General features: G+C 43.9%; 2 pseudogenes; both read right to left on the reverse strand.

The window, feature by feature from the left end:
* Positions 1-5,648: 5,648 nt before the first annotated feature.
* On the reverse strand, positions 5,649-6,780 carry LOC140202088 (AP-1 complex subunit beta-1-like; annotated as a pseudogene).
* A 2,148-nt stretch (positions 6,781-8,928) lies between these two features.
* LOC140202089 (AP-1 complex subunit beta-1 pseudogene) lies at positions 8,929-10,532 on the reverse strand (annotated as a pseudogene).
* Positions 10,533-14,298: the final 3,766 nt, after the last annotated feature.

Raw genomic sequence — 14,298 nt, forward strand, 5'->3', positions numbered from 1 at the left:
CTCCAAAGCCCAAGAACCATCCAATAGATGGACAGCATGCTAAACTAAGATCCCTTAACCCGTCTCCACTAGGCAGACTCTTCTTAGAAAGTTATATGTTAACTGACTAAAGACACAACAACACATTCATGAAGAAATAAACAGATTCCAAATATTTTAATATTATGTCTAACAAAGGTTAAAACATAGTTAATAGTGGTCATCTTAAATTCATTTGATAAAAAATAATTATTTTTTCAAAAAAGATAGATCCAACCAAGTAATATGTTATGACTAGTGTTATTCTCTTACAAATCAAGGGAAAAATAAGTACATATACATATAATAAATCCAAGACTATTGAGAATTAAAGCAAACAATATTTCTAAATATTTTTATTAAGAAAAAGGAAAAAGAAAAATGAAAAACAATAAGCTAAAGAAAAACAAGAAACAAATTAAGATATAAAAAAAGAAAAGTGAAACCTGAAGGAAAAACTAAAACAGCCAAAATGATATCTGGGCAGACATAAAACATAGATTAAACTTTCTACAATCCAGCTACAAACGACTCCCAGCTAAGGATTAAGTGTTTAAGTTGCTTGCAAAACAGGCTTAAACTCCTTTATCAATTTCCAAGCCTCTTCTGTGGAGTCAATCCCTTTTGTGCGAGCATTAGGCAGAGAAATTCTCAAATGAGCTGGATTACACAGGGAGGGACGACAGTTCCTATAAAGTTCAGCCATCACTTCCCGATATTTAATTCTTTCTGCATAAACCTCTGGGGCAAAATCTTCAACTATACGAATTTCTACTCCGTTATAAATTAGCTTCCCCCTCTTCCGAGAATCTCGAAGGATTGCTTCTTTAGCAGTAAGGTAATGCAAACATAAAATCACAGGGTGAAGTTTCATCTCAACAGAGGGGTTTGGGCAGAGGATTCGGTGAGCTGTATCTATCATCGGAGGAGCTTTGAGTATCTCACTAAAAAGTGAGTATAACATGTTCATAAAAAACTTCAGTGGCTCACCCACTTCCATGTTTTCAGACAAACCCAGTATGCTTAAATTCATCTGACGACTTCTGTTTTCCAGATCAATCATTTCCTTCTCAATTCTAAATAGTTCCGAAGAAACCTCAACAGTTTTTTTTTCCATAGAAAGTATCTTTAATTCTTGTTCTTTAATAACTTGATTCACTGTCTCCTGTTCTCTTCCAATTCATTAGTGCCCTTTTTAAGCGTCTCATATTGAAATTCCAGATTCCCCAAAGATTGCTGGACAGCAGAGACGTTTTTTTTCAAGCTTTTCATTAGCATTCGTCAGTTTATCAATCTTGGTGTCCACTATTCTGATCTTGCATCAAAGAAAACATTCTTTCTGAAGTAGAGATTTCCTCTGACTCCTATGTTTGTTCAGCTTCGGAAACAATTTTGCCACCTCTTAATTCAATTCCAGTTCGGGTTACAGCCATCGTAATTAAATCGTAAATCCTTCACTAAAAGTAATAAATCTGCAAAGTTTAAACAAAACCAGGAATGGAAAACAGTGGAAAGTAAGTTGTAAAAGGAAGGAGTAGTGCTAACACGCATCTTGCTCCATGGGCTGCTGAAAGGAGACTCACAAGGTACTCTTTTAATATTGACCGAACCCAAGGATTTGTACCGCATCTCTGGACAATTTCAGGACATGAAGTTGGCCGCACCAACTGCTCCCTATCTGGATTACCGTGAAAGAAGGACAGACTCTCCCATCCCTTCCGCAATACCCTCTCAAGCCTGAAGCAACGTTTTATGACGATGGAAGTTCTTTTGTGGATCCAGCGAGGGGAACTATGTTCTGGTTATGTGATAATGAGGAACAGTGAAGTAATGGAGCAGGCTTCTTTTGAAACAGCAGTCTCCGCCTAGAAGGCTGAGCTGCTTGCTCTGACTTGTGCCTGTATCCTAGCAACAGACTAAAGTGTGAACTTTTACACAGATTCCCGTTATGCATTTGGATTTACGGGATTCCTGACTTCCTCTGGCCACCCCATTAGTAACGCTATCTTTGTAAACAACTTGCTCACCGCTCTACAGCTACCACAAGTTTTGGCTATTATTAAATGTGCAGCATCTACTGGGGAATCTGATGAGATATCTAAATGGTAATGCTGGGGTCGGTGCAGCACCAAACAGACAGCCTTGAATCCCACTCTTTTAGTTTCCTTGGGAGCCCAGCCAGCTCCTATCAGACAAAGTCTAAGGACGGGTATGCCAGACATAGGGGAAATAGTTAGGTTTCAGGGGGACGCCCCTGACAGCGAACGCAAATGATGGACACAAATAGGCTATAAGGATAGTCCAGTGGCGGGAGCTGGTTCACACTCGCGTTCCCTCTGTGTTCTTACCTATTTTGATAGATTATGTACATAATTGTACACAACTGTGCAACAAAGGAATGGCTAATACATTATTACAATCTTGGTGGCACCCTGACTTGATTTGTGAAAAAAAAACGAATGCTGGAAAAAGAATGCCTTGTGGTTCCAGAGCTATCCTCTTGCCTGGTGGACCTTTTTCTTGTTTGCAACTTGATTTTATAGAATTACCTAGAGTACGGTGTTATAAGTATCACTTAGTGACAGTAGATATATTTTTTGCAGATGGATTGAAGCTGTGCCTACAACTAATAATACTGCTATTGCAAACTTAAAATTGCCAGGTGAATAACCACATCACACAGTTCTTTACGTTATCCTTTTACCAGTTTATTTGTTTGAGCTCAGCCGGCAAGAGGGTCCAGAGCTTAAACACCAAGAGGGATAGATTTCTCTTCTCTCCCTGGGGGCTCGTACCAGATCTCTGCAGTAAGGTTACAATAGTTTACTTTTATACACATAAATATCCACAGTCCATTCCACAAAAGGAGTTGTTTTCTTTTAGTTACAAAGTATTTGCAGACCAGTATAGACAGTTTTAAGGGAATGGAGTAATTAGCCTTGCAGTGTTATCAGACATGCACACATCTGTTAATTTACACGGACAGTTCTGCCCTTGATTGAAACAAAAACGTAGTTTAGCTATTTCACAACCACACAGCTGTGCGAAGGAGAAACAAAGGATAAAACTTAGGCTAACAGAGTACAAAGCCCTTGAAGGTCATTAATCCCTGCATCCCCAATATCCTCAAAAACATCATCATTCCCTCCTTTTTATCATTACATGACAAACTTTCACAACAGGTGGTCACTTCTACAACAAGATACAAAACATGGCCAAAGGCATCTTAAAATGCAGACAATGATGAAAATTGATACAATCAGACTTCCGGAATGCAAAAACAACCCCTATCAACCAACACACATAAAAGTTGCTGGTGAACGCAGCAGGCCAGGCAACATCTCTAGGAAGAGGTGCAGTCGATGTTTCAGGCCGAGACCCTTCGTCAGGACTAACTGAAGGAAGAGTGAGTAAGGAATTTGAAAGTTGGAGGGGGAGGGGGAGATCCAAAATGATAGGAAAAGACAGGAGGGGCACGGATGGAGCCAAGAGCTGGACAGGTGTTAGGCAAAAGGGATACGAGAGGATCGTGGGACAGGAGATCCGGGAAGAAAGAGAAAGGAGGGGTGGGAACCCAGAGGATGGGCAAGGGGTATATTTAGAGGGACAGGGGGAGAGAAAGGAGAGTGAGAGAAGGAATGTGTGTATAAAAATAAGTAATGGATGGGGTACGAAGGGGAAATGGGGCACTAGTGGAAGTTAGAGAAGTCGATGTTCATGCCATCAGGTTGGAGGCTACCCAGACGGAATATAAGGTGTTGTTCCTCCAACCTGAGTGTGGCTTCATCATTACAGTAGAGGAGGCCGTGGATAGACATGTCAGAATGGGAATGGGATGTGGAATTAAAATGTGTGGCCACTGGGAGATCCTGCTTTCTCTGGCGGACAGAGCGTAGATGTTCAGCAAAGCGGTCTCCCAGTCTGCGTCGGGTCTCGCCAATAGATGAAAGGCCACATCAGGAGCACCGGACGCAGTATATCACCCCAGCTGACTCACAGGTGAAATGTTGCCTCACCTGGAAGGACTGTTTGGGGCCCTGAATGGTGGTAAGGCAGAAAGTGTAAGGGCATGTGTAGCACTTGTTCCGCTTACACGGATAAGTGCCAGGAGGGAGATCAGTGGGGAGGAATGGGGGGGGAACGAATGGACAAGGGAGTTGCATAGGGAGCGATCCCTGCAGAATGCGGGGAGGGGGAGGGAAAGATGTGCTTAGTGGTGGGATCCCGTTGGAGGTGGCGCGGAAGTTATGGAGAATAATATGTTGGATCTTGAGGCTGGTGGGGTGGTAGGTGAGGACCAGGGGAACCCTATTCCTAGTGGGGTGGCGGGAGGATGGAGTAAGAGCAGATGTACGTGAAATGGGGGAGATCCATTTAAGAGCAGAGTTGATAGTGGAGGAAGGGAAGCCCCTTTCCTTAAAAAAGGAAGACATCTCCCTCGTCCTAGAATGAAAAGCCTCATCCTGACAGCAGATGCGGCAGAGACGGAGGAATTGCGAGAAGGGGATGACGTTTTTGCAAGAGACAGGGTGAGAAGAGGAATAGTGCAGATAGCTGTGAGAGTCAGTTGGCTTATAGTAGACATCAGTGGATAAGCTGTCTCCAGAGACAGAGACAGAAAGATCTAGAAAGGGGAGGGAAATGTCGGAAATGGACTAGGTAAACTTGAGGGCAGGGTGAAAGTTGGAGGCAAAGTTAATAAAGTCAACGAGCTCTGCATGCGTGCAGGAAGCAGCACCAATGTAGTTGTCGGTCTAGTGAAGGAAAAGTGGGGGACAGATACCAGAATAGGCACGGAACATAGATTGTTCCACAAAACCAACAAAAAGGCAAGGCGTAGCTAGGACCCATACGGGTGCCCATAGCTACACCTTTAGTTTGGAGGAAGTGGGAGGAGCCAAAGGAGAAATTATTAAGAGTAAGGATAAATTCCGCTAGACGGAGCAGAGTGGTGGTAGAGGGGAATTGATTAGGTCTGGATTCCAAAAAGAAGCGTAGAGCTTTGAAACCTTCCTGATGGGTATATAAAAATAAGTAACAGATGGGGTACGAGGGGGAGGTGGGGACCCACCTCCCCCTCGTACCCCATCTGTTACTTAATTTTATAAACACATTCTTTCTCTCACTCTCCTTTTTCTCCCTCTGTCCCTCTGAACCCCACCTCCCCCTAGTACCCTATCTGTTACTTATTTTTATACGCACATTCTTTCTCTCACTCTCCTTTTTCTCCCTCTGTCCCTCTGAACCGCGCCCCCCCACCCCCCCCACCGTCTTTCTTCCCGGACCTCCTGTCCCATGATCCTCTCGTATCCCTTTTGCCTATCACCTGTCCAGCTCTTGGCCCCATCCCTCCCCCTCCTGTCTTCTCCTATCATTTTGGATCTCCCCCTCCCCCTCCCCCTCCAACTTTCAAATCCCTTACTCACTCTTCCTTCAGTTAGTCCTGACGAAGGGTCTCGGCCTGAAACGTCGACTGCACCTCTTCCTAGAGATGCTGCCTGGCCTGCTGCGTTCACCAGCAACTTTTATGTGGGTTGCTTGAATTTCCAGCATCTGCCGAATTCCTGTTGTTTTCCCTATGAACCAATATATTTTCCTTTAGTCCATGAGAGTCCTCCTACTCTGTTCCTTCAAGAACACATTTGCAGTCTGTTCGATTGCCCCTCCACAAATGCACTGTGTGGCTTAGGGTACACAGGGGTCAGTGTTCCAATATGGCAGATTAATTCTTCAAGGAGTATTGGCTCAATTAAATGAGTTTCTTTGAAGTCAGAAGTTCTTTTTTTGGCAAAACAACTTCTTTTGCTGCCACTGGATCTGTACAATGTGGATGCCAGTATATATATATATATATATATATATATATATATATATATATATACACACACACACCCCCCACACACACACACACACACACACACACACACACACACACACACACATACATAGCCACGGTCTTTCAAGTCAGTGTTGTTGGAATCATGTGTCGCCAAGCTTAGAAATTGCTGCACCAGCTCTTGTGTCTCAGTTGTGTTTTTTTTAAAAGAAAAGTTTCATAATAGCAGTCAAAACTTGTAGTTGAAACCGTGTGCTCTCATCATGGAATCCTTCCAGGAAGCTCTCTAATAGCTAATCAGCATTGTCAATACTCTGCATACTCTCCAACTATCCATATCATTACTGCTCTTGTTTCTGGTTCATCCAGTGAGTCCAGATTTACAGAATGTGTTGCAATAACCTTTTCATACTTGTTTGGGTATTTACGGAAAATGTCCTTTATTACTACATAGCTTCTTGGACGAAGTAGTTTACTTTTATCTGAAAAAGATCAAGTAGTGTACTCACGCAGCGTTCCACTGATTGCTGAACTTTAGTTGCACATCGCCGAATTGCACGCACAGCTTTTTGTAAAAACTCAGTATCTACTTCAGCGGCATGTTCCTACAATTCTGCCGAAACCTGTGCAACGTTGGCTTGAGAAGCCAGTCGCATCATAATATCCTGTTTTTTGAATTTCATTTATATTGGATCATTGTTACACGTTAAAGATGGCGCCGGTAACTGACGACTTTGCGCGTGCTCTCCAGAGCAAACTGCCCTCTCCACTATCCTATACCCAAGAAACTCTTGTAAACCTTCAATTTAGCATGATAAAGATCAGCAACACCCTGGCAAAGCTGCTGACCGAACTGGGGACCATCGCGGCAGAACTGCTTCTTAAACTCCGGACCGCACCTGGGCCCGACCAATGAGGTGCACCATGTTCCCGGACACCCGTGGTCTGCTACCGTGCCGGAGCGCTTGGAGTCACGGCCCATTCCGACCAGCAGCTCTCCGGAGCAGACAACCACACAGAAGTGACGGCGGAGACCTCAAGATGCCCCAGACACTTCCCGGAGTGACCACCGTAAAGCCCCGTTGGTGGACATCTACAGTTGCCGGAAGTGAGGCCTCCGCTGCCGACCTCGGAACTCGAGCCCGAGGCTCGGCTGGAACGGAGGCCTCCGTAACCGTGAATTGGTTTAAGGACTTGTTTCAGAAAGGAGCCTGGCCATCCGGGATAAAGTGTCGGCTTCGGGGCCCGATCCAATCGAAAGCCCAGGCCCTCGGCAACTGGTAATGGCAGCGGAGCCTCTCCTGTTACTCGGCCCGACAGGAGCGCACGACGACATGACCCACCAACATCGAAGAGCTGACAACAACACACTGCATCGATGGAGACCGGGAAAGATGCACTACCTACTGAACAAGCGTGGGAAAAGAGCTGGGCTGCTGGTCAGATTGAAGCTGAGAGGTTCAGGGTCCCTATGCCCACCATCCTACTAGCTAATGTGCAAGCCATAGAGAACAAGATGGATCATTTTAAAAGGAGACTCACGTACTGCAGGGAGATGCAGAACTGCTGTGTATTCTGATTCACCGAGACCTAGCTCTCCCCTGCCACCCCCGATTGTGCCATCCGACCGGAGGGATTTTCGATCCATCCGATGGACCGCACGGCGTCTTCGGGCAAGATGAGGGGAGGTGGTGTCTGCCTACTGATCAACACTGGGTGGTGCTGGGACACAGTGGCACTGACAAGCTCCTGCAGCCCGGACCTAATACACCTGTCGGTGAAGTATCGTCCCTACTATCTGCCACGGGAATTCACCTCAGTCATACTGACAGTGGTCTACATTCCCCCCCCCCCCCCCTACCAGGCGGACGTGGAATGTGCTCTGAACATACTGTATGCCAACATCACTGAACTTGAGACCAGGCATCCGGAGCCTTTGCTCATTACAGCCGGGGACTTTAACCAGGCCAACCTCAGAAAGGCTCTGCCAAAGTTATACCAACATGTTCGTGCCCCACTAGAGGCCCAAATTTACTTGACCACTGCTGCACAGCAGTCAATGATGCCTACTGTTCCTTCCAACGACCTCACTTCGGAAAATTGGACCATCAGGCCGTACTCCTCCTCCCGGCTTACAAACAGAATCTGAAGCAGGAGGTCACATGTCAAAAGTAGTGTCGCGTTGGGTGGACCTCCATGACTGCCTTGAATCGGTGGACTGGTTAGTATTCAAGGACTCGGCAGCTAACCGTGATGAGTATGCCTCAGCTGTCACGGACTTTATTTGGAAATGCATGGAGGACTGTGTGTCTTGCAAGATGATCGGGGTATTCCCTAACCGGAACCCTTGGATGAATTATGAGGTCAAGTCCCTTTTGAAGGCTAGAACTGCGGCTTTTAGGTCTGGGGATACAGGTCGCTACACAGAATCCAGGTGTGAACTCTGGAAATCCATTAAGGGCACCAAGGCGAAATATCGGGCCAAGTTGGAAGCCCAGGCTAACCAAAGCGATGCTAGTAGACTATGGCAGGGTCTAAATGAGATCACTGGGCGCAAAGAAAAGGCTGGGAATATGAATAACTGGCGCTTCTCTTCCTGACGAACTTAAAGTATTCTACGCAAGATTCAAACAGAAGAGGAGCGTCCCGCTCCCTCCGGATGAACCGGAGCTGGTGGTTCGAGATTCATCGTCACTGAGGAGGATGTTAGAAGGGCCTTCCTGAAGATAAATCGAAGGAAGGCGAAGGGCCCAGATGGCGCCCCAGGATGGGTTCTGCAGGCCTGAGCAAGCTATCTGGCTGGAGTGTTTGCTGACATCTTCAACTGCTCCTTGCTGCAGTCTAAGATCCCCTCGTGTTTTAAGAAGGCAACGATAATCCTAGTGCTGAAATAGAGCAAGGTGGCTCGCCTGAATGACTATCGAACTGTGGCTCTGACATCAATTGCTATGAAGTGCTTTGAGAGACTGGTTTTGGCATACATCAACCACAGCTACAACCTCGACGCTTTGCAATTCGCCTACTGGAGCAACAGGTCAACGGCAGATGCCATCTCTCTGGCCCTACATACCTGCTTAAAACACCTGGAGAGTAAAGATGCTTACGTAAAACTCTTTTTCACTGACTACAGCTCTGCCTTTAATACCATTGTACAAATAAACTGAATCCTGATCCGGAAGCTGGGCCTTAGCACTCAGATCTGCAGCTGGATCTTCAACTTCTTCACAGACAGGGCCCAGGCTGTTAAAATAGGGGACAAGCTCTAATCTACAATCACTCTGAGCACCGGTGCCCCACAAGGCTGTGTACTCGGCCCCCTGCTGTACTCACTGTACACCCATGATTGTGTAGCCAAGTTTCCATCAAACTCAATGTATGAGTTTGCTGATGACACAACAATTGTAGGCCGTATCTCGGGTAATGATCAGTTTGAGTACAGAGAGGAAATTAAGAAGCTGGTGGCATGGTGCAAAGACAAAAACCTATCCCTCAACGTCAGCAAGACGAAGGGATTGGTTGTTGACTTCAGAAGGAGTAGTGGACCACAGGACCCAATTGACATCGGTGGTGCGCAAGTGGAACAGGTCAAAAGCTTTAAGTTCGTCGGGGTCGATATCACAAATGACCTTACTTGGTCCAACCATGCAGAGTTCAGGGCCAAGAAGGCCCACCAGCGCCTTTACTTCCTGAGAAAACTAGAGAAATTTGACCTGTCCCCTGAAACCTTCACTATTTTTTATAGTTGCACCGTAGAGAGCATTCTTCTAGGGTGCATCACAAACTGGTATGGAAGTTGTCCTGTCCAAGACCGAAAGAAGCTGCAGACGATCGTGAACACGGCGCAGCACGTCACACAATCCAATCTTCTGTCCTTTGAAATCATGTCCATGAATATCATTGGAACCTTTACAGCCGACGGGACAACAACTGAGTTGGCGTGAGATAAATGTGTTGTCATATGCTCACAGATGCTTTGAGCTTCTTGGTCATCCTTTGGGCTATAAATGGCCAAACAGTCAAGGATAAATATCTGGCCCCATTCAGTACATTCATTTAAGGCTGTTAAAAACTTGTTTGATTGTCTGAAAATTGAGGTCCAACAAGTTGCTGTTTGGATGATATTCTGCAATCTCTGACAGAGCAGCCACAGCATTTGCAATGACCATTCGATTAGAGTCAGTTATCAGATCCTTTAGAGTGTCCAGAAATCCCTGATCTTCTACCATCTGTGCATTGATGTCATGTAGCTTGGCTGCACAGATAGCAGCAAGTTTTTGAACAGAAGGGTCTTCATCCTTTAGACATTTTCGCAGAGGCCCACACAAATACTTAGTAATTTTATGCACACGGGTGCAGCCTATTGTTCTTACGGCCAGCGCTCGGATAAGTGGATTGAGATCTTCACAGTCCTTAACAAAGGTGTTAACAGCCATAATTACCGTATCTGGTTGGCTCTTTACATAGTTCATTAGACAGAGGTACACCAGTTTCTCCAAATTGTCTGTCTGCATACACTTTACGACGTCAGGAAAGAGGGCACTGACATCTTTGCCAATGGTCGTTGACACAATTGCTTTCTTCACTGCTTCTTTCTTTTTCTCCTTGTCATTGTTGAGTTCTGCTTTGAGTTCAAAGATTTCTCCTTTTTGTTTGTTGTGAAATATTTAGAATCAGTCATGGTGAGTGTGGTCCACTCCACCGAGGTCCGAGTTTCCCTCGATCCCAGTTTTTGATCAGGACAAAATATCCAGGCTCAATCGTGGGGCAGTCAACGTTAGGCTGGGTTTCATCCTCTTGATAGGCCTGGCGTACCTGTGAATGCAAGCTTTGGAGAGTTTTAATTAATTTGTATAAGTATACTCCCATCTCATCCCTCAAGGTATGCATATCTAATTTTGCAGGTAAACTCTCAGGGAGGAGCAGCAAACAAGGTCGGGGTCCCCATGAGGTTCTCAAAGACTTCCCGTTGATAATTTCTGCAAGTGATAATCCGGTCTTACTTAATAGCGTGATTCTCATATGGAATAGGGCTAAGGGTAAAACTTTCATCCAGGTCAATCCAGTTTCCTGTGTAAGTTTGGCCAACTTATTTTACCAGGTGCCATTGGCTCATTCCACTAGGCTGGCTGCTTTCGGATGATGGATGGAGTGAAACTGCTGTTTTACAGCAAGTTCTTTGCAGACTTCCTCATTTATTTTGGCAACAAAATGTGACCCATTGTCTGAGCTTATCATTTCTATAAGTCCACAGTGAAGAATTATTTCTTTTAGGAATATTTTCACAACAGCCATAGCAGTATAATCAGTTATAGAACAGCTTCAATTCATCTGCTAAAGACGTCTACTATCACTAAGCAATCCTTATAACAATGTACTCTAGGTAATTCTATGAAATCAAGTTGGAAACAAGAAAAAGGTCCACCAGGCAAGGGGGTAGTTCTGGAATCACAAAGCATCCCCTTTCCAGCATTCGTTTTTTTTTACAAATTAAAATCAGCGTGCGATGTCACGTTTATCTCACACCAGCTCAGCTGTTGTCCTGTTGGCTGTAAAGGTTCTGATGAAATTCACGGAGCTGATTTCAAAGGACTTGGAATACTATGGCACTTTGTTGAAGTAACTGGCTCCCACACTGCTAATGCTGTTGCCTGCAGAAGCACAATCCCAATATGTTGCCCTCTGGAATATCAGCCACATTATACAGAAAAGGTCTGAGAATCTTAAGCATGAAACAAAGGTTTTTTTTTGTAAAATACAATGATCCAATATGAGCGAAACTGGAAAAACTGGATATTATGATTGGCTTCTCAAGTCAACATTGGACAGGTTTTGGCAGAATTGAAGAAATATATCACCAAAGTAGAGGTTGACTTTGTACAAAAAGCTGTGCGTGTAATTAAAGTTGAGCAATCAGCAGAACGCTGCATGAGTACGCTACTGGACCTCATTCAGAAAAAAAGTAAACTATGTCATCTAAGAAGCTATTGTAGTAACAAAGAATATTTTCCGTAAATACCCAAACAAGTATGAAAGGGTTATTGCAACACTTTGTGAAAATCTGCACTTATTGGATGTACCAGAAGTAAGAGAAACAATAATATGGATAGGTGGAGAGTATGCAGAAAGAATTGACAAAGCTGATGAGGTATTAGAGAGCTTCCTGGAAGGATTCCATAATGAGAGCACACGTTTTCAACTACAACTTTTCACTGCTATTGTGAAACCTTTCTTAACATAAAACCCGACTGAGACACAAGAGCTGGTGCAGCAAGTTCTAAGCTTGATGCCACAGGCTTCTGACAACCCTGACTTGAAAGACCGTGGCTATATATCCTAGGGTCTACTTCCTACAGAGCCCTGGCAGCAAAGGAAGTTGTATTGGCAAAAAAAAAAAAAACTCTGATTTCAGAAGAAACTGATCTTTTTGAGCCAATGCTCCTTGATGTATTAATCTGCCATATTACAGTACTGGCCCCTGTGTACCATAAGCTACCTGCTGCATTTGTGGAGGGGCAATCGAACATGCTGAAAACGTGTTATTGAAGGAACTAATTTGGAGGACTCTCTTGGTCTAAAGGAAAATGTATTGGTTGATAGGGGTTGTTTTTGCATTTCGGAAGTCTGATTGTATTAATTTTGATTGGTATCTGCATTTTATGATGCCTTTGGCCATGTTTTGTATCTTTTAGAAGTAACCACCAATTGTGAAAGTTTATCATATAATGATAAAAAGGAGGGAATGATGAAGTTTTTGAGGATATTGGGGATTCAGGGGTTAATGACCTTCAAGGACATTGTACTCTGTAGAGCGTAAGTTGCATCCCTTGTTTCTACTTTGCGCAGCTGTGAGGTTATGAAATAGGTAAACTACTTCTTTGTTTTAATCAAGGGCAGAACTGTCTCTGTAAAGTAACAGATGTGTGCATGTCTGATAACACTGCAAGGCTAATTACTTCCTTCCCTTAAAACTGTGTACTATTGTACGCGTACTTTGTAACTAAAAGAAAACAGCTCTTTATATGGCTCTTTATGAAGTAAACTATTGTAACCTTACAGCAGAGGTCCAATATGAGCCCCCAGGGAGAGAGGGAAAACTGTCCCAACCTTTTTAAGCCCAAGATCCCCTGCCTCGGCCTTAATGAAAGGCAAGATCGATCTACTAAATCTTCTAGTCACACGCATGCACACCGGGCATAAAAGACCAGAAGTAAAACTCCACAACCCGGAAACAACCTCTCTTTACAAACAGCTTTCCATAGTGGATGTATTGCTTTGTTACTATTATCATAATTAGTATTAGTTATTTTTATAATGCTCACATTACAACACCTTTAATTCTATGCTTAATTATTTAATTTTATTTCAATACGAAAAATAAATGAATAAAAATTGACTGTTGCACTCAGTGTGATGACTGGGGCTAAATACTTTCTGCTAGTTCCTTGAAATTTGGCTCATAACTACAGACACCCAGTTTAAAACAGTCTGTGAGGTGTCTGTCAGTAAGACAGCTCCTGTACTTAGATTTCCTAATTTTCATCTGTGGCAGCACAGCACCCTTGCAAACCTGCTGCAAGCTGAATATTTGAATGGACGGCTTCCTTTGTTAGACTGAATGTTGAATCTGCCACGTTTTTTCATGTGTTTTGTATTCCTAGACTGTTACTGAGACACTAGTATAAGTTTCAGAGGTACGCAAGATAATGACAGCACTGTTTTTTGTTTCCCGGTTATTTACACTTGGAGAATATTGGAATTTAAAGGAGGAGAAGTGTTGTAATGTGAGCATTATAAAGACAAATTAATACGAATTAGGATAATGGTAAAATAGCAATACCCCCACTGCAGAAAGCAGTTTGTAAAGAAAGGTTGCTTCTGGGTTGCAGGCTTTTACTTCTGGTCTTTTCTACTGCGGTGCATAGTGGGGGAGTTACAGACATGCACATTGGGCAGAAAGAAAGGAACTAAAATTCTCTTAACAAACAGCTTTCAGTAGTGGCAGTATTTCTATATTACCATTATCCTAATTAGTATTACTTATTTTCATAATGCTCACGTTACAACAGTATTTGTGCATTTCTTTTTCTTTCTTTTTTTGGGATCTACTGGGATAATTCCTAAAGATGAGCCAGTCGATCACGATTGACCAGTTGGCGACCACTACTCTAGGTGTTTTGGCTCCGGAGCCTCTCGCCGGCTGAGCTCGAACAAATAAACTGGTGAAAGGATGATGTAAAGAACTGTGTGATGTGGTTATTGATCCGGCGAATTTAAGTTTACAGCTCAACACTACTGCTCCTCCTCCAATCTTAGTATCATCTACAAATGTGGCAATAAAGTTTATCTTCCAGCATCTAAGTCACTGAAATACAGCATAAAAAGAAGTGGCCCCAAAATGAACCCCTGTAGAACTTCACTAGTCACTGACAGCCAACCAGGAAAGG

This window comes from Mobula birostris, chromosome 8 (genome assembly GCF_030028105.1).
Source record: "Mobula birostris isolate sMobBir1 chromosome 8, sMobBir1.hap1, whole genome shotgun sequence".
NCBI classification, from domain to species: Eukaryota; Metazoa; Chordata; class Chondrichthyes; order Myliobatiformes; family Myliobatidae; genus Mobula; species Mobula birostris.